This window comes from Populus trichocarpa, chromosome 11 (assembly GCF_000002775.5).
Source record: "Populus trichocarpa isolate Nisqually-1 chromosome 11, P.trichocarpa_v4.1, whole genome shotgun sequence".
NCBI classification, from domain to species: Eukaryota; Viridiplantae; Streptophyta; class Magnoliopsida; order Malpighiales; family Salicaceae; genus Populus; species Populus trichocarpa.
Window position 1 is genome coordinate 7642992 of NC_037295.2, and position 25158 is coordinate 7668149.

General features: G+C 35.6%; 1 long non-coding RNA gene across 1 annotated transcript; it reads left to right on the plus strand.

The window, feature by feature from the left end:
• The first annotated feature begins 23163 nt into the window (after positions 1 to 23163).
• Positions 23164 to 23503, plus strand: LOC127903975 (uncharacterized). The gene is made up of 3 exons (XR_008056774.1): positions 23164 to 23231; positions 23304 to 23375; positions 23468 to 23503. It is a non-coding gene; the product is annotated as an uncharacterized LOC127903975 (long non-coding RNA).
• Positions 23504 to 25158: the final 1655 nt, after the last annotated feature.

Consider the following 25158-nt stretch of genomic DNA (forward strand, 5'->3'; position numbering starts at 1 on the left):
ATGGATATGTCTTTCATATTGAAGAATACGAGCATGGAAGAAAGACATACAACAATGGTGTTTGTATTAAGGGATCGACTTCTAGTGAGTTTGAAGTTGACTATTACGGTAGATTGGAAGAGGTCATCGAACTGCAATATCATAGCGAGCAAAATAGAGTGTTTTTATTCAAATGCTGTTGGTATGACACAACTGACAGAGGAATAAGAGTAGATCCTCACTATGGTCTCGTTCAAATCAACTCAAAAGCTAGACACCGCAACGTAAACGACGTCTTTGTTTTCGCAAAGCAATGCCAACAAGTTTATTACACATACACCATTTTCTTTAGAAAGGACCGATCAAGAGTTGATTGGTTATCCGTTTTAAAAACAAAACCCAAAGGTCGTGTCGAGGTTGTTCAGGATGAGAACGAAGACACAAGTGTGATAGATGAAGTCTTTCAAGCTAGTGAGTTGGTTGAACCATACCGAGTTGCTCCTTCGATTGACTTAGAAGAAAATTCAATTTTCGTGTTTTTGACGATAGTCTTGTTGATGTTGACGCAGAGGAGTTGAATGTTGTTTTGAGCTCTACTAGTGGAAAATATAATGTTGATGAAGAAGATGATAACCACATTGAAAAGTGCGATGAAGCTAATGATAACAATTCAATTGAGGACGAAGATGAAAATTCTGACTAACAAAACATGCTGTAAAGCCTTATTTTTATAATGTAATATTTTGGAACATGAAATATTTATTCTTCTTTAATTGTCAGCTCTTGTTATTGTGTTGTGTGTGCTGTAAGTTTGCAATTCAAGATTTTGTGCAGGAGGATAGACAAAAATACATGGAGGAGGTGCAAAAATAATGACGGTTTCACCGACGGGTACACCGACGGACTAGCACCTGTCGGTATTTCACAGAGAGTTGAAAAACATTTACGGAATTGTGCCACAATCACCGACGGTTTACACACATCCCGAAGCGCATGTATGTTAGAGGCGTGGTCGGTCGGCATGTTTACCGATGGATTTGTTTGCACGTTTACAGACGGAATTACCGTCGACACATGTACCGACGGATTGAAAAGTCTGGCGGGGTTTTTGAAATTTGTTTTGTGCGAATATCAATTCATTACCGATAGAATTTAATGCCACCGACAATAATAAATGTTTCGTCGGTAATACCGTCGGAAAAATTGCTATATAAAACCCCCGCTCCCCCCATTTGGTTCATTTTTTCTCTCGGCTCTTCATCTTCATCTCCATTTCTCTTCTCCTCTCCGTTTGTATTTAGTTTTTGGAAGAGATTTTATTGTTTTGGTGGTAGTTTTAAACATATTAAAAGGTATGTATTATTTTTTCTTTATCTTTGTATTTTTTTTATTTTAATTATGATTATTTTTTTTGTGTTCTTTGTTTTGTGTATTGTTTGTAGATAAAATTTTAAAATCAACACACTATTAAGGTAAACATTTTTTATTCCTAAATTTATTTTGAATTGATGTAGTGTTTTTTAGTTTTGTGTATTATTTGTTTTGTGTTTAGGATGTTTTGTGTAGTGTTCTTTAGTTTTTTCATTTTATTTATTAATTTTATGATATTATTGTTTGTATTGCCATAATTGTTATTGTTGAATTTATGTTTTAAATGTTAATTGAAATATAGAATTAAATTTAATTAGTTTATCTTAATTTTAGGATATTATTGTTTGTATTGCTATAATTGTTATTGTTGAATTTATGTTTTAAATGTTAATTGAAATATAGAATTAAATTTAATTAGTTTGTCTTAATTTTAGGATATTATTGTTTATATTGCCATAATTGTTATTGTTGAATTTATGTTTTAAATGTTAATTGAAATATAGAATTAAATTTAATTAGTTTATCTTAATTTTAGGATATTATTGTTTGTTATGTTGTTTATTATTTTGATTAATTTTAATTGTTATTTATGAATTTGTATTGATGTTAGTTGAAACTATATATAGATGTTGAATTTCTATAGATGTTAGGTTGTATAGAGTTGATTTTGCAATATTTGTAGGTATGAAAACTATGGGTAGTCTCTAATATAGGGGAGGTGCTGTCGAATTAGTTTAAATGATTGAATTTCTATAGATGTTAGGTTGTATATATGATATTGCTGGAGTCAATTGGTTTGTGGTTATTGTAAAGATTTGCAGGTTTGAAAACTGTGGGTAGTCTTCAGTATAAGGGAGGTGCTGCCGAATTGTTTTTCAATAATCGAAGTTAATTATGTAATTATTCGTATAAATTTGTGTAGATGCGTAGAATGAAATCTACAGCACGTCGTCAGCAGACGGTTGCAGCTAGTTCTTCTAGCAGCGAGGATGACGTATCCTTAGGTGCTGATCACGGCGAGGAATCTGCGTCAACTTGTGATGCTGCCTTTTTTAGCGTGGTTTCACAGCGTAGAAGCGGTATGCCTTCACAGCGGGGTCAATTCACCCGCAAGTACCAGGCACAATGGAAGGATGACCTCTCAATGTAAGTTTGTTTAGGTTTTAGTTTTTTTATATATACTTATAACATAATTTATGAACAACTAATTAATATTTTATTAATTTTATTTAATTTCAGGTTCACAAACATTGAGGCTGCCAGGACAATAACATTGGCGTTTAAATCGTCGATGGAGATTCCATTATTTCAATTGAGTCAGGTTTTCAGACATCCTGAGTGGAGACCTAATATCGATGCATGGTTTCAGCGATTTCATGTCGGTGTTAACTTTTAATTTCCAGCTTATTTTTAATAAATTATTTTTATAATTTTATATCTTGTACTATTTTTATTTTATATGAATTATTTATATACACAGCATAAATTTGAGTGGGATAGGGCGAACAACAATGTTGTGAGGAGGGTATGAGAGAATCACGCGGCATCTAGGTAACATCGAAAATAATATTTATTTTTGTTTTATAATTTTATGTTCTAAATTCTAATTTGTTACTATGGAAGTAGGTTGCATGATTTTTGGTATGACACCTAAAAAAAATAAAAAAATACATGCGAGGGATAACGGTCTTGAAGGATGGAATGAGGTGGCGGTTTAGCAGGAATTCAAACCGCCATTCATCTCGGGAGATATATGGACGGCATATATTGAGCACGTGACCTCAGAGCGGTTCTCACGGCACTCACAGTTCGGCGCCAACAACCGGAACCGGCAAATTCATGGTTCGGTGACCACGCACACCAGCGACTCTGTCCCATTCAGCGCACATGCAAAGCGGATGGTAAGATTAATTTTAATGAAATATATCATTAATTAATTTGTCGTTCCTTATAATATATTTAACTTGCAACCTATTTTTTCCGTACAGGCTGCATCTGTTGGACGTGAGCCGAGTCCAATGGAGCTGTTTGTAGAGACGCATGTGCGGAGTCAAGACCGCCAAAAGGGGGTGCAACAGTTCGTGGACAACCATGCTCAGCACTTCGTGGTATGTTCGTTCAATCATTTTATTTTGTAAGTTATTATTTTCTTGAATTGAATATGATGATTTTTTTAAAAATTTTCAGGAGACCTATAATAGTCGGTTGAGAGAGAGATATGGGGACAATCCTTCTACCCATCCGGATTTCGATCCGGATTTGTGGATGGAGGTGGGATCGTCTGGTGTACCCGAAAAAAATCGGGTCTACGGGCTCTCCAACACTACGGTCAAAAACTTGCGGTCGCCCTGTAGTGTCTCAACCGTTAGGAGCTCTCCATCAGTATCGAGCACCCAGTCTAAGGAGTTCATTGCCTTGAAACAATAATATCAACAACTCTCAACGAATTATGATCAGCTCCGTCAAATGGTCTCGGGAACAGCCAGCCTCCTCCTCCTCCTCCTCCTCCTCCAGCTTCGCTGCTATTCTAGTTTAATTTTGTTTTTTAAACACATTAAATTTGTAATGAATATTTGGATGAATATTAATTAACATTACTTTTATATTTTTAATGTTTAATACAATTTTATTTGTTTATTAAGCTTTTTTACTATTAATAAATTATTATTTTTATATATATTTTAAATACATACCGACGGCTCCCTGCCGTCGGTATTTTACCGAGAGTTGCCAAACAATTACCACCCATGCAATAATTACCGACGAAATATTTTGTCGGTAATTACTGTTGAAAATTCAGATAGGTGTAGTCCGTCGGTAATGTTCTCGCAGGAAATTTTTTTTTTTTTGCCGCACGTCGCCTTCTGTAAGACCGTCTGTGGTTGGTTTTTCTTTTATTTTCGATAGAATTAGCGACAGAACGGGGAATTACCGACGATTAGTATACCGACGGACGAAGTCCGTCGGTGAGACCGTCGGTAATAATTTCACTGACAGATTTCATGCCCTATACCGACGGAATTAGTTCGTCGGTAAAACTGTTTAATGGTGTAGTGAGATTTGCTTCTCACTTGTAACCTTTAAAGGCTAAATATCTTTTTATCGCAACCATTAAATCTTATATATTATATGGATATAAATATCAATATAAGTTATCTTGTGTTTTGGAATCAAAGAAGGATATTGAATTTGAATATTATGAAAGAATTAAAACAAAAACAACAAAAAAAAGGTGGTTTTATTCCACTTCCATTTTTGTTATTCTATTTATTGTAGAAAAACAAAATAGCATATTATATTGTGTTTTTTATTTTTTTTAATCTTAAAAGTAATTAATTTTTAAATAAACTTTATTTTATTATTAAAAAAATAATATATTAAATTATTCCTTAATATTCATGACTTTATTTTTTAAAAATACAAAACAAAAGTCAACGTAAATTTTTTATCCTTACAAACTCAACATTGAGTTGGTAAATATTGTGAATTTTTTGAACAAATAACTCAATTGATCAAATTTTAGTACCAAATATCATCAACAATTTTATTTTTTAATTAATATTTTATTATTGTTTTATGATGCAATGACTTTACTATTATAGATATGTGTTAGGAACTAAAAATTACTGTATAGATATTAATCTTAGTTTGATAATTTAGATTCTTCAAAATATAATATTTAAGAAAATATATATAGTAAATTTAAAAACATACAAATATTAAAAATAAAATACAATCCTTAAAATATAGGTTTTCTTTGTTACTTCTTCTTTTTTGTAATTGTTTTTTCTTCTTATTATTATTTTAAGAGTAGTATTAGAAGGAATTTCTTAAAAGTTAAAATTAAAGAGTAATTAAGACATATATTTAATTATTATATTTTAGACTTTAGTAAATGGAACGAGAATAACATAAACAAAAGGGTGAAAACTAGGCATTTGGGCTAGATGAAAGTTTCCCCTTCACTTCCTAGTATATCATCTTTGTTTGAATTTGGTTAACCAGGTTAACAATATTTGGACCCTTATTGGGCTTAGTCATATCTAATTTTTGTGACCCTTTCTAACTATACAGGTTTTTTATTGTTAGAGAAGCTCAAATTATTTATTTATTTATTTATTTGAAAAAAAATTATGTTTTATATTTATTTATTTATTATTCATTTTTTTTTAAAAAAATATGTTTTCTTTTTGTCTTTTGAGGTGATTGTTTATTTGTACGCGTTTTCTAAACTTTTTAATAAGTAAGGACAATAATTTAGCCCATATCTGGCTGTAATTGTCAAGCTAGATTGAATGAGATTTAACCCAATATAGTTCAGGCAATATACACCTTGACTTGATAGTTTATTACCGGATTATCATCTCTCATTACACTGCGATTCGAGTCGAATACAAAAATTTTGAATGTAAAGAAATACCCACACATTACTAACATGTTTTTTAAGGAAAAAAAATTGACCGTGTGGGGATTGACTTGATCTGATTGACTCTAAAAAAAATATAGCTAGTTTAACTCAAAAAACTCAAGATAATATTTTTTTTGTAAATATTGAGAAGAAAACATATTAGATTGACTTAGATCAACTCGGGTTAACTTGTTGAATCCTCGTCCCGGGTTATGAGACCGTGATAACCCTATAAAAAGCAAATAAAAATGAAGCTAGTTGAGAATAATTGGGAGGCTTAACCTAATGGTTAGCCAACCCTTTCTATATATATGTGTAGGGCAATATACAATAGCAATGGTGGAGGTTACCACACAAGAGTATGTAGACAATATTTCCTATACAGTATTTCCTATATAAGTACATTCTATAATATGCCCCCTCAAGTTGAGGGTGGAGGATCAACCCGAAGCTTGAAACGAAAAGCAGTAAAGGAAGAAGTAGGAAGTGGCTTAGTGAAGACATCAGCAAGTTGATCCCGAGAGGAAATAAAACGAATCTGAATTTTCTTCTTAACAACTCTATCTCGGACAAAATGATAATCGACCTCAACATGTTTTGTGCGAGCATGAAAGACAGGATTTGCAGACAAATAGGTGGCACCAAGATTGTCACACCAGATGATAGGAGCAGAAGTAGACGAAATCTGGAGATCTATTAATAAGTACTGAAGCCAGATAACCTCAGCAGTGCCATCGGCTAAGGCTTTGTACTCAGCTTCAGTAGACGAGCGAGCAACTATGCGTTGCTTACCGGATTTCCACGAAATCGGCGTCTGACCAAAGAACACAAGGTAACCACCCGTAGATTTTCTATCCTCAACACTGCCTGCCCAATCTGCATCTGTAAAACCATGTAAGGAAAAAGAGGAACTGCGAGTAATATGCAAGCCATAGGATGTCGTACCCCGAAGATAACGCATGATGCGTTTCATAGCAGCCCAATGAGAATCTGTAGGAGCATGCATAAACTGACAAACTCTGTTAACAGTAAAGCAAATATCTGGGCATGTAAAAGTGATATATTGAAGAGCACCCACAATTTGACGAAAGTGTGTAGCATCAGAAAATAATGGATCGGGCAGAATGGTAGCTTTGGATGTAGAGATAGGAGTATCAACAAGTTTGCAAGATAACATACCAGATCGAGTGAGGATATCAAGTGTATATTTACGCTGGCGGAGCATAAGACCCATACTAGTAGACTGAACCTCAATACCCAAAAAATAATGAACAGAGCCCAAGTCGCGAAGCTTAAATTCTGAGCTTAGTAGCTGAATGAGGCGTTGGAGCAGAAGAGAGTTGCTACCTGTAAGCAGAATATCATCAACGTAGACCAGAAGATAACAAATATCAGCACCAATAGAGAAGATAAACAATGAGGTATCCACCTTAGATGCACGGAAACCAATAGATAACAGGAAATCATTCAGACGAGTGTACCATGCCCGCGGAGCCTGTTTTAAACCATATAGAGATTTATGTAAGCGACACATGAGAGGGGAGAGCATAATCAACAAAACCTGGAGGTTGTTTCATATAGACCTCCTCGTCAAGAACACCATTAAGGAAGACATTATGGATATCAAGCTGATGAATTTTCCAACCACACGAAACGGCAATGGAGAAGACTAATCTGATGGTCGCTTGTTTGATGATAGGACTAAAGGTTTCAGAGTAATCAATACCTTCTTGCTGAGTGAAACCCCTAGAAACTAGACGCGCTTTATACCGCTCGATGCTACCATCAGATCTGCGTTTAATCTTGTACACCCACTGACTACTAACAACATTCATGGAGGGGTGAAACAGTACTAAGGTCCAAGTTCTGTTTGCGCGCAAGGCCTGAATTTCCTCATGCATAGCACTATGCCATGCCTAATATCTATTAGCATCATTAAAAACAAGTGGCTCATGAGAGGGAGGAGAAACTACCCGGCTGAAGAAGGCAGCAGAGCTTGTGGCAGTGGCAGTGGACAACGTTGTCTTGGGCTGTCTTGGACAGAGAACCATGGGATGTTGACGAGCTGCTGGACATGGAGAAGTGTGACCTGTAAGTGGAAGGTGCTGAAGAGGATATGAAGAGAGGTCTACACAAAGCTACAGACCAGCTGGAGACGCAGTGGATGGACTGGTTGGTACTGTAGAAGAAGGGGAGGCTACGGCAGAGCTGGGATGTTGTGCAGTAGAACCTGGCTGCTCTGCTGCAGCAAACCGGAAAACATGTGCATCTGATGATGGAGAACCTGTTCCTGCACAATAATCATTGGAAAGACAACCATATGGTGACGGTATGGCAGTGTGGGATGGGGATGAAGGGGTGGCAGAAGCTATGGTTAAAGGGATGGTCTGGTGGGGTGAGGCAGAGGGGCAGAATTGGATTATTTGGAGGAGCAGGTTGGGGAGTAGTAGGCGGGAAACAAGGAGGAGGGTTCAAGGATGGAAGATAGGTAGGTGGTGTAGGAGGTGCCGGTGAGGATGTTACCTGTTCAAACTTCTCAAAAGGAAAGACAGTTTCATGAAAATGAACATGACGGGAGAAATAAATACGATGAGATTCTAAATCAAGACAACGATAACCAACATGGGATGAGCTATAGCCTAAAAACACACAAGGAAAAGACCGGAAATCTAATTTGTGAGCATGATATGGACGCAAAAAGGGGAAACAAAGACACCCAAAAGTACGTAGGAAGTTATAATTAGGAGGGCGACGAAACAGACACTCAAATGGAGATTTATTTTGGAGAACAATAGTAGGCATGCGATTAATAAGGTATACCGATGATTCAAAAGCATAGTTCCAAAATCACAATGGTGCACTACACTGGCCTAAAAGGGTGAGGCCAGTTTCGACAATATGTCGATGACGACGTTCAACAGTGCCATTTTGTTCATGAGTATGAGGACAAATTAACCGATGATGAATACCAATGGTCCGAAAAATTTATTTAATTTATGATATTCACCACCCCAATCAATTTGAACAGATTTAATTTTAAGGGAAAACTGACGCTCAACAAGTGTTTGAAAACGTTGAAAAGTGGAAAAAACATCAGATTTCACAACAAGCGGATAATACCATATATGTTTGGTATGCGCATCGACAAAAATAACAAAATAGCGGAAGCCATCAGAAGAAAACATAGGGGCAGGACCCCAAACATCACTAAAAATTAATTCAAGTGGGGCAGAAGTTTTGTGACCCGTAGGTCGTAATGACAAACGAGACGACTTTCCTAAAGGACAAGCTTGACACTGAGTCAAATAACGTCTAGAAGTACATATGATTTTATTGCCGAAAACTAACAAATTGAAAATGCGAGGGGTTGGATGACCCAAACGACGATGCCACAGGTCGGCTGTCGCGGAGATGCAAGGAGACCAAAATGCTTGAGGAACTGACGTGGCAGAAGACTCGGAGAGGACATAAAGACCATCATGACTCTGATCGGAAAGGAGAACTTCCTTGGTGACGAGATCCTTCACATAAAACATACACTACAACATTATCCAGTTTTACCGACGGACTAATTCCGTCGGTGACAGCAATGAAATCCGTCGGTGAAAACAATACTGACGGCCTCACCGACGGAACATGTCCATCGATATACCAGTCGTCGGTAAATCCCATTTCCGTCGCTAAGTCTGTCGCAAATAAAAAAAACACCCACCGACGGAACACCGACGGTCTTACAGACGGATACGTGCGCGCCAAAAAACAAATTTCCCTTGGGAACATTACCGACGGAATAAATCCATCTGAAATTTAAACGGTAATTACCGATGGAAATTCTGTCGGTAATGATGGCATGGCTGGTAATTGTGTTGCAACTCTCTGTGAAATACCGACGGATATTTTCCGTCGGTAATGCCGTCGGCATTTAATCACCGACGGATAATATCCGTCGGTAATAATGGCATGGCTGGTAATTGTTCGGCAACTCTCTGTTAAATACCGACAGATATTATCCATCGATAGGTATTTAAAATATATAAAAAAAATAATTTATTAATTGTAAAAAACCTTAATAAACAAATAAAAATGGATTAAACATTAAAAATGTAAAAGTAATGTTAAATAATATTCATTACAAATTTAATGTGTTTAAAAAACAAAATTAAACTAAAATAGCGGCGGAGCTGGAGGAGGAGGCGGAGGAGGAGGAGGCTGGTTGTTCCCGGGACCATACGGCCAAAAAGAAGCTGCACAAGTATCGTCACCCATCTTTGATCTCATCTCCATGACTATTTGACGGAGCTCATCATAATTCGTCGATAGTTGTTGATATTGTTGTTTCAGCGTAATGAACTCCTTAGACTGGGTGTTCGATACTGATGGAGAGCTTCCAACAATTAAGACACTACGAGTCGAACGCAAGTTTTCAGCCGTAGTGTTGGAGAGCCCGTAGACCCTATTTTTATCGGGTCCACCAGACGATCCCGCCTCCATCCACAAATCTGGATCGAAATCTGGATGGGTCGACGGATTGTCCCCATATCTCTCCCTCAACCGGCTATTATAGGTCTCCTGAAAATTCCATCGGTAAAAAAATCATCAAATGCAATTCAAGATGCAATTCAAGAAAATAATAACTTACAAAATAAAATGAATGAACGAACATACCACGAAGTGCTGAGCACGATTGTCCACGAACTGTTGCACCCCCTTTTGGCGGTCTTGACTCCGCACATGCGTCTCTACAAACAGCTCCATTGGACTCGGTTCACGTCCAAGAGACGCAGCCTGTAAGGAAAAAATAGGTTGAAAGTTAAATATATTATAAGGAACGGCAAATTAATTAACGATATATTTCATTAAAATTAATCTTACCATCCGCTTTGCATGTGTGCTGAATGGGACGGATCCGCCAGTTTGCGTGGTCACCGAACCATGAATTTGCCGGTTCCGGTTGTCAGCGCTGGACCGTGAGCACCGTGAGAACCGCTCTGAGGTCACGTGCTCAATATATGCCGTCCATATTTCCCCCGAGATGAATGGCGGTTTGAATTCCTGCCAAACCGCCACCTCATTCCATCCTTCAAGACCGTTATCCCTCGCATGTCTTTTAGATTGTTTTTGGGTGTCATACCAAAAATCACGCAACCTACTTCCATAGTAACAAATTAGAATTTAAAACATAAAATTATAAAACAAAAATAAATATTATTTTCGATGTTACCTAGTTGCCGCGTGATTCTCCCATACCCTTCTCACAACATTGTTGTCCGCCATATCCCACTCAAATTTGTTCTGTGTATATAAATAATTCATATAAAATAAAAATAGTACAAGATATAAAATTATAAAAATCATTTATAAAAAATAAACTGGAAATTAAAAATTAACACCGACCTGAAATCGCTTAAACCATGCATCGATATTAGGTTTCCACTCAGGATGTTTGGAAACCTGGCTCCATTGAAACAATGGAATCTCCATCGACGATTTAAACGCCAATGTTATAGTCCTTGCAGCCTCAATGTTTGTGAACCTGAAATTAAATAAAAGTAGTAATATTAATTAGTTGTTCATAAATTATGTTATAAGTATATAAAAAAAAACTAAAACCTAAACAAACTTACATTGAGAGGTCATCCTTCTATTGTGCCTATTACTTGTGGGTGAATTGACCCCGCTGTGAAGGCACACCGCTTCTGCGCTGTGAAACCGCGCTAGAAGAGGCAGCATCACAAGTTGGCGTAGATTCCTCGCCGTAATCAGCACCTAAGGATACGTCCTCCTCGCTGCTAGAAGAACTAGCTGCAACCGTCTTCTGACGACGTGCTGTAGATTTCATTCTACGCATCTACACAAATGTATACGAATAATTACATAATTAACTTTGATTATTTAAAAAAAAAATCGACAGAGTCTCCCCTGTACTGGGGGGTCCCAAGTTGTTGACAAAATCATATTACACTTCCAATTTTATTTCACATCCCGATCCAATCATCTTGGATCTCAACCCAACTCATCATCATCAACACAACATTTTATTCAATAACATCATATAGAATTACAACTATGAACATTCATTGTTAAATTGGTACTTAGAGTTACAAACATTAGATTAAAGTCATACATTCAAATTTACGGATTAAACAATAATATCATAAATTAAGATAAACTAATTAAATGTAATTCTATATATATAAATTAACATTTTTAACATAAATTCAACAATAACAATTATAGCAATACAAACAATAATATCATAAATTAAGATAAACTAATTTAAATGTAATTCTATATATATAAATTAACATTTTTAACATAAATTCAACAATAACAATTATATATATAAATTAACATTTTTAACATAAATTCAACAATAACAATTATAGCAATACAAACAATAATATCATAAATTAAGATAAACTAATTAAATGTAATTCTATATATATATAAATTAACATTTTTAACATAAATTCAACAATAACAATTATATATATAAATTAACATTTTAACATAAATTCAACAATAACAATTATAGCAATACAAACAATAATATCCTAAATTAAGATAATCTAATTAAATGTAATTCTATATATATAAATTAACATTTTTAACATAAATTCAACAATAACAATTATATATATAAATTAACATTTTTAACATAAATTCAACAATAACAATTATATATATAAATTAACATTTTTAACATAAATTCAACAATAACAATTATAGCAATACAAACAACAATATCCTAAATTAAGATAAACTAATTAAATGTAATTCTATATATATAAATTAACATTTTTAACATAAATTCAACAATAACAATTATATATATAAATTAACATTTTTAACATAAATTCAACAATAACAATTATATATATAAATTAACATTTTTAACATAAATTCAACAATAACAATTATAGCAATACAAACAACAATATCCTAAATTAAGATAAACTAATTAAATGTAATTCTATATATATAAATTAACATTTTTAACATAAATTCAACAATAACAATTATATATATAAATTAACATTTTTAACATAAATTCAACAATAACAATTATAGCAATACAAACAATAATATCCTAAATTAAGATAAACTAATTAAATGTAATTCTATATATATATAAATTAACATTTTTAACATAAATTCAACAATAACAATTATATATATAAATTAACATTTTTAACATAAATTCAACAATAACAATTATAGCAATACAAACAATAATATCCTAAATTAAGATAAACTAATTAAATGTAATTCTATATATATATAAATTAACATTTTTAACATAAATTCAACAATAACAATTATATATATAAATTAACATTTTTAACATAAATTCAACAATAACAATTATAGCAATACAAACAATAATATCCTAAATTAAGATAAACTAATTAAATGTAATTCTATATATATATAAATTAACATTTTTAACATAAATTCAACAATAACAATTATATATATAAATTAACATTTTTAACATAAATTCAACCATAACAATTATATCAATACAAACAATAATATCATAAAATTAATAAATAAAATTAAAAAACTAAAAAACACTACACAACACACAACATAAACACAAAACAAACAATACACAAAACTAAAAAACACTATATCAATTCAAAATAAATTTGGGAATAAAAAATGTTTACCTTAATAATGTGTTGAATTTAAGATTTTATCTACAAACAATACACAAAACAAAGAACACCAAAAAAAATAATCATAATTAAAATAAAAAAATACAAAGATAAAGAAAAAAAAATACATACCTTTTATAACTACCACCAAAACAATAAAATCCTTATAAAAGCTAAATATAAACGAGAGAAGAAGAGAAAGGGAGAAGAGAAGAGGAGAAGCGGAGAAGAGAAAGGGAGAAGAGGAGAAAATGAACAAAGTGGGGGGAATGGGCGGTATATAAAGCAATTTTTCCGACGGAATTACCGACGGAAATTAATTGTTGTCGGTGGAATTAAATTCCGTCGGAAATTAATTGAAATGCGCACCAAAAAAGTTCAAAAATCCTGCCAAACTTTTTGATCCATCGGAAATTCCGTCGGTAATCGTGCAGACGGACACGTGTCAGACATGCGTGAGTCGTCGGTATTTTACGTCGAAAATTCCGTCGGTAATCGTGCAGACGGACACGTGTCAGACATGCGTTAGCCGTCAGTGAGTCCGTCGGTTAGTGACGTCGGCAATTCCATCGGTACCCGTGCAGACGGACATGTGTCAGACATGCATGCGACAATCCGTCGGTGAATGTGGCAAAATCCCGTAAATGTTTTGCAACTCTCTGTGAAATACCGACGGGTTATATTCCGTCGGTATAGCCATCGGTGAAACGGTAAAATTTTCTTATTTTTTTTATGTAACCCTGTCAAAAAATCTTGAATTGCAATCTTACAGCACACACAACACAATAACAAAGGTTGACCCTTAAAGAAGAATAAATATTTCATGTTTCAAATTATTACATTATAAAATAAGGCTTTATAACATGTTTAGTTAGTCGGAATTTTCATCTTCGTCCTCTATTGAATTGTTATCATCAGCTTTATCGCACTCTTCAATTTCGTTATCATCTTCTTCAACAACATTCTTTTTTCCACTAGTAGAGCTCAGAACAACATTCAACTCCTCTGCGTCAACATCAACAAGACTATCGTTGAAAACACGAAAATTCGAATTTTCTTCTAAGTCAATCGACGGAGCAACTCGGTATGGTTCAACCAACTCACTAGCTTGAAAGACTTCATCTATCACACTTGTGTCTTCATTCTCATCCTGAACAACCTCGACACGACCCTTGGGTTTTTTTTTTAAAACGGATAACCAATCAACTCTTGATCGGCCTTTTCTAAAGGAAGGGGTGTATGTGTAATAAACTTGTTGGCATTGCTTTGCGAAAACAAAGACGTCGTTTACGTTACGGTGTCTAGCTTTTGAGTTGATTTCAACGAGACCATAGTGAGGATCTACTCTGATTCCTCTGTCAGTTGTGTCATACCAATAGCATTTGAATAAAAACACTCTATTTTGCTCGCTATGATATTGCAGTTTGATGACCTCTTCCAATCTACCGTAGTAGTCAACTTCAAACTCACTAGAAGTCGATCCCTTAATACAAACACCGCTGTTGTATGTCTTTCTTCCATGACCGTATTCTTCAGTATGAAAGACATATCCATTGACAAAATATCCATTATAGCACTTGACTTTTCTTTCAGGGCCCAGACATAGTAAAGATAGTGAAATAGCAGCACTACCTCCCATTTGATAAACCTAGCTTGTAAATTAAATACAACAATAATCAATAAACGGATATTATGTAACATTTGACTACAAGTAATTACATTGCAAGAGATAATGAGTTTGTGATAGGACTTACATGTGTTCTAAACCATGTGGCAAATTGTTCATCTTGTAATTGAAAGATCTGGGATTCGGTCAGCTGTGAGTTATTGGACAGTAAGTATCGTCGATGTTGCCTGCAAGGTTGTTCCAAATTATATGAGTGTATGGTATCACAAAACATAAATAGTACACTCTTGACAAAGTTTAAATCGAACATCTACTTACTTAATAAAAGGTCTCTGCTCATCACAGTTAAATAGGACATAATTGTGTGCTTGTCTGAACTCTATTTCAGACAAATATCTTCCCCTCACGGCATTTTTAGGTGTGGGTTGTCCAGGATTGGAGAATATTGACAAGTTCCCACTTGAATGCACTTCACCACCATCATCATGCCGTGGAACACGGTTTATCCTCGTTCTCAAATGATGTTCAAAATAGTATGAGATAAATGTTGAGATCTCCCCAACAATATACGCCTCACATATTGACGCCTCAACATGCGCCTTGTTCTTAACCTTTTTTTTAAGATTGAACAAGTACCTGCATATATATATATATATATTAATAAAAAATTATCAATTAAAAACATTAAAATAAAAATAAAAACATTTAATTATAAATGTCATAGCAACTGTAATATCTAACCTCTCGAATGGATACATCCATCTGTACTGGACCGGTCCTCCAACTTTTACCTCAAACGGTAAATGTACGGGTAGATGCTCCATTGAGTCAAAAAATGATGGAGGGAATATCATCTCAAGTTTGCATATTGTCTCGACGATATTCTTTTCAAGCCTTTCAATGTGATCAACATTCAACTTGCTGGAGCATATGTCTCTGAAGAAATGACTAATCTCTGTTAGTGCATCCCATATCCCCTTTGACAACAAATCACGAAAAGCTAATGGGATGAGTGTTTGCATAAACACATGGCAGTCATGACTCTTCATTCCATATAATCTGCATTCCTCCGTATTAACCAGCCTTGATATGTTCGAGGCATGTCCATCGGGGAAACGCAGACTCTTAAGCCATTTGTAGACTAGTAGTTGTGCGTTTTTCTCTAGCACGAAGCTTGCTCTTGGTTTTGCGACCCGTGACCCATCACAAACCAACTCCATATTTTTACGGTTACAGAACAACGCTACATCCAATCTAGCCTTGATGTTGTCCTTTTTCTTCCCCTTCACATCCATGACGGTGTTGAAAATGTTCTCAAACACGTTCTTTTCAATGTGCATGACGTCAAGGTTATGGCGGAGAAGATTGGTCTTCCAATAAGGAAGCTCCCAAAATATACTTCGCTTCACCCAATTATGGGTCAAACCAAAACCAGGAAACTTCTGCTTACCTGATTGGAGACCAAACATAATTTCACCGTACTATGACACAACATCAAACAATTCTTCACCGGAAAGACGTGAGGGTGCAACATCATTTTCAACTCTGCCAACAAAGAAATCCTTTATGTTCTTTCTGTACCTGTGGTTATGTGGCAAGAAACGACGGTGACAGTCAAAAAAAGAAGCTTTACCCCCGTTTGTTAGCGTGAATGCCTTGTTGTTCTCCATATAGTATGGACATGCTAGCTTTCCATGCGTGCTCCAACCAGAAACCATTCCATAAGCTGGGAAATCATTGATAGTCCACATCAAAGCCGCTCTCATAACAAAATTTTGTTTCCTCGAGATGTCATAAGTCAAAGCTCCAGAGGACCACAACTGCGTCAACTCATCAATCAACGGACGAAGACAAACATCTATATTCCGCCCCGGACTACTCGGACCTGGTATGACCATAGATAAAAACATGAACTCCGGCCTCATACACATCCCCGATGGCAAGTTATAAACCGTCAGTATGACCGGCCAACAAGAATAAGGAGCAGCAAATGACCCGAATGGGTTGAATCCGTCTGTACATAACCCAAGACGCACGTTCCTTGATTCAGCTGAAAAGTGAGGATTCATACTGTTAAATTGTTTCCAGGCTTCACCGTCAGAAGGATGAACCATCACTCCATCAACCGCATGGTGTGATTGGTGCCATGTCATGTGCTCAGCAGTCCTTGGTGACATGAATAACCTCTGCAGTCTAGGTATGATTGGGAAGTATCTAAGTTTTTTATATGCCACGAGAGTCTTCCCTCTACCAGTTCTGGGTTTGTAACAAGAATGCCTGCATGTCATGCACTCGGTCATCTCAGCATTTTCAAGGTAGTATAACATGCAGAAGTTAGGGCATATATCAATTTTCTGGTATCCTAAACCGAGGGGTTTCATCATGGACTTGGCAGCATAGAAGTTCTCTTTCAGCCTGTTCCCTTCAGGTAAAATGCTTCTCGCCCATTCAATAATCTTGTCATAACCGGCCTCACTCAACCCGTGATCTGACTTGATGGTGAACACCTGTGCTACGGCTGATAATTTACTATGGTTCGTGCAGCCATCCCATAATGGTTCGTCAGAATCTCTCAACAGATCAAAAAACCTTGCTGCATCTGCATTAGGTTCTTCTTCTACGATTGGACATTCCCTGACATTACCTTCACTCATTCTCATTGCATCCATAACCATATTCCTGTAAGGATTACTGTTCTCATTTCCAACTTCATGCATGTTGCTAGCACTAGAAGTTGACCCAACCACCTGTTCTTCCATGCTCTCATCAGGAACAAATAGTTCTCCATGAGCATACCAACATAGGTAATCTTCCATGAACCCTTTGGTTAGAAGATGCATCGTTACAACATCTTGATGCAGAAACTTTAAATTTTTACACTTCCTGCATGGACACTTAATACCGCCATCAGTAAAATTCCTCGAAATAGATGTTGCGAAATTAATAAAACCCTGGACACCGTTACAATAATCCATCCTCCGCAATCCTTGGGGTGAGTCCCGATACATCCATGAACGATCATCCATGACTTCTATTGAACCTCTATAAAACATAACAAAAATATTGGTTTTCCCCGACATTTCCAACAAACTAAAACAACACTTATGTTAAATATTCATTATCAATTATCAACTATCAACGTTCATACATACAAATTTATACATATATAAATTTACAGAAATCACAACTTCAAAATATAATTGATAACAATTAAACAAGACTCGTTAAACAAGCTATTAATTATTTATTTCATCACAACGACACATTTAATTCGGTGTAATTCAAACAAAATTTCAACAATTTACAAACAAATATAATTTGACAAAATCTAAAACAAACTATAACAACTACAAAATTATACATTCATACTACAAGTTTCTTTGACAAATAACAATTAAACAAGTACAAACGTTAACAAAATACATATACTAAAACAATAAAATTTACAATTAAATATTAAAACTAAAAAGGATAGATTTACTTACAAAAAAATGATAAAATCTACAAGAAACGGATATTGTGACCACGTACAAGATATAAGAAACTTGAGTGCTCGTGTTGAGAATAGTGGAGAGTTTGGGATGGGTGTTTGGCTGCAGTTTGGGAGGGGAGAGGTGGGATGGGAAAGAAGAAGAAGGAGAAACAGAGGAAGAGAGTGTCGGTTGATTGGGCATATAATGGTTTTTACCGACGGAATCACCGACGGAAATAATCTGTCGGTGATTCCATCGGCGAAAGTGCCATGTCACTGTACGACTATCTCAGTTTGAATCCCTCGGTAATGTCCGTCGGTAAAATCGCCTGACGTCACCATGTCGTTGCATATTTCCAGACAAACTGTATACCCCGTCGGCGAAACCATCGGTATATACCGACGGTTTCGCCGACGGGTTGATTCTGTCGGTATATACCAACAGATTTGGAGACAGAATTATTTCCGTCGGTATATATTACCGACGGAAAAATTCCGTCGGTTTTCTCCGGTTTTCTGGTAGTGATAGAAGCGTGAAATTCAAAATAAACATGATTATCACGACATAATTTTTGAACAGATAACAATGGTTTGGTAATGTGAGGCACATGGAGAACATTAGATAATGTAAACATGCGTTTTGGGGAATGTAATTTAGTATGTCCAATATGGGATATGTCAAGGCCCTTACCGTCACCAACATACAAATAATCATTACCAAGATAGGGTGTATAATCGGTCAGAGTTCCAAGATCAGGTGTGACGTGTTGATTTGCACTGGTGTCGGGGAACCAAGTCGTAGCAGAAATATTCCCAACAGCAAGATGAGCAGAGGGCTGCTGAGTGCTGCTACGAAAGTGGGAACAATGAGGAGTTGTGTGCCCAAAACCGAAGCATAATTGGCAGCGTACATGCTGCTGTCCAGACCACTGCCCAGCACCGGAATTGCACCTAGTCTACTACCAGTGGTTTGGCCGCCAATCTGCAGCAGATTGGCCCCTGTTCTTGGGAGTGGAACGGTTTCTGTGGCGACGCCAATTACCTCTAGAGCGACCCCTATTGCGGCTGAAGTTAGGGCTGTGATGAGACATAGCATGGTGTGCAGAAAACTGTGGTGTTGGCAGCAGAGGTGGCTGCTGCGGCAGAGAAGAAGAAGACAGCAGAGAGGGAGTGGCAGCCATGGAATGGAAAGAGTTCTTGTGCAAAAATTCATGGGTAAGAAGGTGGCTGTGAAGATCAGCATAGGATAGCGGTTCTGCCTTGGTTATGAGACTCGTTACCAAGTCTTTGAACTCACCACGAAGGCCACGAAACACATAAAGATTGAAATCTTCAAGAGACATGGGGCGACCAGCAGCAACCAATTCGTCAAATAACGATTTGGCTTGCTGCATGTATAGACTAACCGATGAGTCACCTTGCCGAAGGTCTTGAAAGGAGCCATGAAGTTGCATGATGCGAGAATTAGACGGAGAGGCAGGCGTTTTCTCAAGAGTGCGCCAAACACAATGCGAGGTAGAACAATCGACCATGAGATGCAACACATCCACGGAGAGAGAGGAGAGCAAAGCACTCAAAATAAGTTGATCCTGTTGCTTCCAACGAAGAAAGGAAGGGCTAATGGTAGAGGAAGAACCATCAGAGCTGTCAAAAATATAAGATGGAGGACACGGCACTGAGCCGTCAACAAAGTGAAAAACACCTTGACCAAGGAGATATGACTTCATCTGCATTCTCCAATAGAGATAATTTGTGTTCGTAAGTTTTAGCGAAACAACTTGGTGAGTCTTCGCTAAAGGAACAATAGTTGTAGTGTGGGTTCCCATGAGAGGTAAAGGAACGGCAGGGACTTGGGAGGAAGAATCAGAGACAAGCTCTGCAAGTGGAGGCTACTGTGGGGGAGAAAAGGCACCAGCGGCAACAACCTGGGGATGGCTGGCCGGCTGTGCTGCACCACCGGTGGAGAGGGAGAAGTCGGCGACAGCAATAAAATCCATATAGAGAAAGTAAAGAGAGGGTCGACTGCAAAGGGAGGAAGGGAGAAAAGAGTTCTGACGGCAGCAGGCTCTGATACCAAGTTGAGAATAATTAGGCGGCTTAACCTAATGGTTAGCCAACCCTTTCTATATATATGTGTAGGGCAATATACAATAGCAATGGTGGAGGTTACCACACAAGAGTATGTAGACAATATTTCCTATACAATATTTCCTATATAAGTATATTCTATAATAAAGCTCAATTCGTAATCAGCCTAATGTTGAAGGATGAAATTGAAAATAAAATTTAATAAAAAAAGAATAAAAAAATAACTTGAGTCAACCTGAGTTAACCTGTCGAACTTGGGTCATGAGACCGGGATTACCTCATAGAAAGCAAATCGAGAAAAATTATAAAGATTAATTCTCAATATTGAAGGATGTAATTGAAAAAAGAAATTCAATTAAAAAAAAAGATGAGTAAAATCCAAGACACATATCATGAGACCATGATAACTCTATAAAAAGCAAATAGAAAAATAATTATAAATCTCAATTCTTAATAAATTCAATGCTGAAGGATTAAATTAAAAAAATTAATTAAAGAAAAAACTTGAGTTAACCTGATTTAACCTTCCTAACTTGTGTCATGAGGTTATAATAACTCCATAAAAAATAAAAGAAATTATGAAATTTAATTCCAATTAACCTAATATTGAAGGAGAAACTGAAAAAAAAATATTCAATTAAAAAAATAAAAAAAAAATCAAGTTAATCAAATGACATGCTCCATGATTTGTTTTTTCGTTTGATCATACCAATTAAGATATATCTACCGGTACAAATAACAATAAAATAATATTTATACATAACAAAATTTTATCATCATTCACTTCCTTATAGTAATAATCCACCAATCCCACAATATAGTTTTTAAACTCCATCTTATTTAGGAGTTAACCTACCAATCAATCTAGAGTTTAATTTAGATTATGTTTTATTTTAAACTGATTTAAAAGTTAACATAGTTAAATCTAGTTAACTCAATTGAGCCAACAAATAATATTTTGTTTTTAATTTTTATTTAAAATAATATTATTTTATGTGTTTTTAATTGCAAACAATTTCATTAAAAAAAACTGAAAAGAATATAATCTTAAGGTTTACCTGCGAAACTTTCATCCAAATATTAAACCAAATTAAATCCTGAACTGAGTGATAACTATGATGATAGATTGATATATGACTGCGTGTCTCAAGGTACTTGACGGAATAAGCTCCAGACAAACCGGATACGATAAACATGCCTTCCAGTTAACTTGATTCAAATGGTCGGAGTGTGTGTAATGTGTATGGTCATTACCTATATGAAAAACCCATGACTACCCCCAAAAAAACACCATCGTAATCTATTTATTATTATTATTATTATTATTATTATTAATCTAACAACTATTTGAGAATGTTTTGAATAGTGCACATGATTCCTCATGGATTATTAATTTTTTTTTAAAAAAAAAAACCCCACCAGTTGAAGCGTTAAGACAAATCGGTAAGACAGTAAACGAGGATGGCCAACTATCCTTGAAGTTCGTCTATCGTTGTCAACAGAATGGACTCGTTGAGACAGAACCGACTTCTGCAGGGAACAGCACCATCGGATGTAACTGCACCATCACTGATGATATTTACTGTCACATTACTTCATTGTAAGCCTCTTAATTACTTTACATTTTTATGTTTTTCTTTCTTATATATATATCTTAGCTTTCCTAAACAGTGACCAATGATGTCTCTCTCTCCTGCTTGCAATAAAGCCTGCTAAAAGGTTACGGTGTTCCAGGGAGGCTTCCTCCGGAATTGGCCAACCATACTTATGTCCAAAAAATGTAAGAACCCTTAATTAAGGACATATATATGTTTCTGCTTCGAGGCCTCAATTCTGAATCCATTAAATGATTATGAATGTTGAGATGCCTCGATGATAATTAATACTCATCAGATGTTATGTGATTATGAGTTTGCCATTGTCTGTCACAGTTTATATTAAAATGTCAAGCGTTTATATTAATTTTTGGAGCAATTTTCAAGATGGAAAATAATTTTTATACGGCTCAATTCCGGTGACAGAGATTTTGCTCGCAACTATCTATACGGCACAATTCCGGTGGAATGGGCTTCGATGAAAAATCTGTCTTTCATGTAAGCTCATTAATAAATTCACCCCTCATCTTGGTTTATCTTATTTTCTCTGTAAGAGTGAGCTTAACACAACTAACTAACCTCTTATATAGCTCGCTTACTGCAAATCGCTTGTCAGGAAATATTCCTGGACATTTGGGAAGTTTTACTGCCCTCAACTACTTGTATGGCTTGAATCTGTTATAGTGCTCTACCTCTAGTTTGAGTTATTTGAATATTGCCAGCAATGCTAGTTTACTTTGTTCTCTAATGGTTATTTCACTTTATCAAATACAATTATAAAATATAGGAGCCTTGAATCAAATCAGTTTTCTGGTGTTGTCCCACCTGAGCTTGGCAAGCTTGTCAACTTAGAAACTATGTAAGACATTTAACTAAATTCTTCATTGTGAAGACTTGCTAAAGATTTCGTTTTCATTAGTTGAAATCTTTGCTTTGATGCCGTGAATTAAAATTGCAGGATACTCTCCGGCAATAAGTTAGTGGGGACCTTGCCAGAGGCACTTGCGCAGATAAAAGACTTGAAGGATTTGTAAGCACTCACTTATTTTCCTTAAAACACTTTTTTTTGTTTTTTTTATAATTTAACATATTCAATGTGCAGTCGCGTAAGTGATAATAATCTTAATGGCACCGTACCCGAGTTCATTGGGAACTGCACTCAACTTCAAAAGCTGTGAGATGTTTATCTTCACAAGATCTTAATTCATTCTAATGCAACATGATACACTTTATTGAGATTTTTTGTTCTTTTCATGACTAATGAAGTGAATTGTACGCGACTGGATTGCAAGGACCCATACCTCTTGCGATTTTTCAGTTGGAAAAGTTGTCTGATTTGTGAGTAAAACCACTTTCTTGTGCTGCATAGCTCCTGCTGTATTAATTATTGAAGAATTCTCTTTGTGTGTGAGAGATAGGGAGAGATAAATGAAGGTCTCTTACTGTTATGCAGGAGGATCGCTGATATGCCTGGACCAGAGTTTCAGTTACCTAAAAAGCCGATTGAAAGGAAATACTTGTATGTGAACTGCTTCCTAACTTTTCACAGTAAAGTTGAGGATATGTTCTGTTCAGAACTGTTTAACCAACCTGTAACTTGTTGTCAGGGTTCTGAGGAACATCAATTTAACTGGAACAATCCCAGAAAACGCATGGAAAGTGGAAAAAACACTGTTAGTGTGAACTTCACTAATCGCCTTACATCTGCTGCTAAGCAACATAGAATTTCTTTTTATACAATTCAATTCCGCCACATTTTTCATTATGATCTCCATGTACAGCTGGTGCGTGGGATCTGCCTGAATCATCAGGTTGTTAGGATAAGTTAAAAATCCTACATTAATATATAATCCTGGGTATATAATAACTAAAGTCCTACTAGAGTGAGTAGAAGAATCACAACTAGCTTCTAACACAACATTGACTTATTTTCACAACCGATGAGCTCCTATGAGAAGGTAGTGATTTCAAGCAACTGCAACTCTCCAAGGAAGAATATAAATAGAGGATTACTTCAAAGAATTTAATAACCTTTAATTATGAGACATACAAACACACACACACACACACACACACACACATATTCATCTGTTTATTGCCATTATATTTACAAAGATGTAAGATTTTCTTCAGACACTGAAGACTAAAATTTTGTTTGCTGTAATTTCTTGCAGCGACTTAACTTTTAACAAGTTGGTTGGGGAGATTCCTCCTACTACAATACGACGACAGTTTACGTGAGCAATGTTAAAGTCTGATAATTTGAAATTTGGTTATTGAAATCTTATCAAGGATGGCGCAATAAATTATGCTGAAAGTATGAGTGTGGTTCTTACCAGGTTTTTGAGTGGCAACAAGCTGACTGGAACAGTGCAAGACTCATCCTCCAAAACAACCAAAATCTGTAGGTTCCTAAATTACACCCATCATTGGATTCAGTACTTATTTGAATATTGATATGCTTTGCCTTTTTCCTTGAAGATCCATAACTAATGCCTGTAAGTTTATGAACTGCATGACCTTAACTGAATATACAAATATGAGATTTGACCTCTCTGCGCTGAAACACAATAATATAACCTGAGAGGGAAGCTGCAAGTAATTAATTTTGATTTAAAAAAAAACCGCTTACTTTTATCGTCTTCTCTGCACTGCAGTCTCACCGCTGACAGCACTGCATTCAATTTCGTCATGCTTATCTCTCACCGCTCATTCCCAGTTTCCCCCTTTCCTATTATCTTTGACCTGTGTGTTTCCGTTGCCTTCACACTAAGGCAGTGTATGAAACGAAATTGAACTCATGTTTTTTTAAAAATTATTTTTTTTTGTGTAAAATTATATTTTTGTGTTTTTAGATTATTTTGATATTCTAATATAAAAAATAATGTATTAAAAAAAAAACACTATTTTGATACATTTCCAAACGAAAATTATTTTGAATTGCAACCTCTATCATA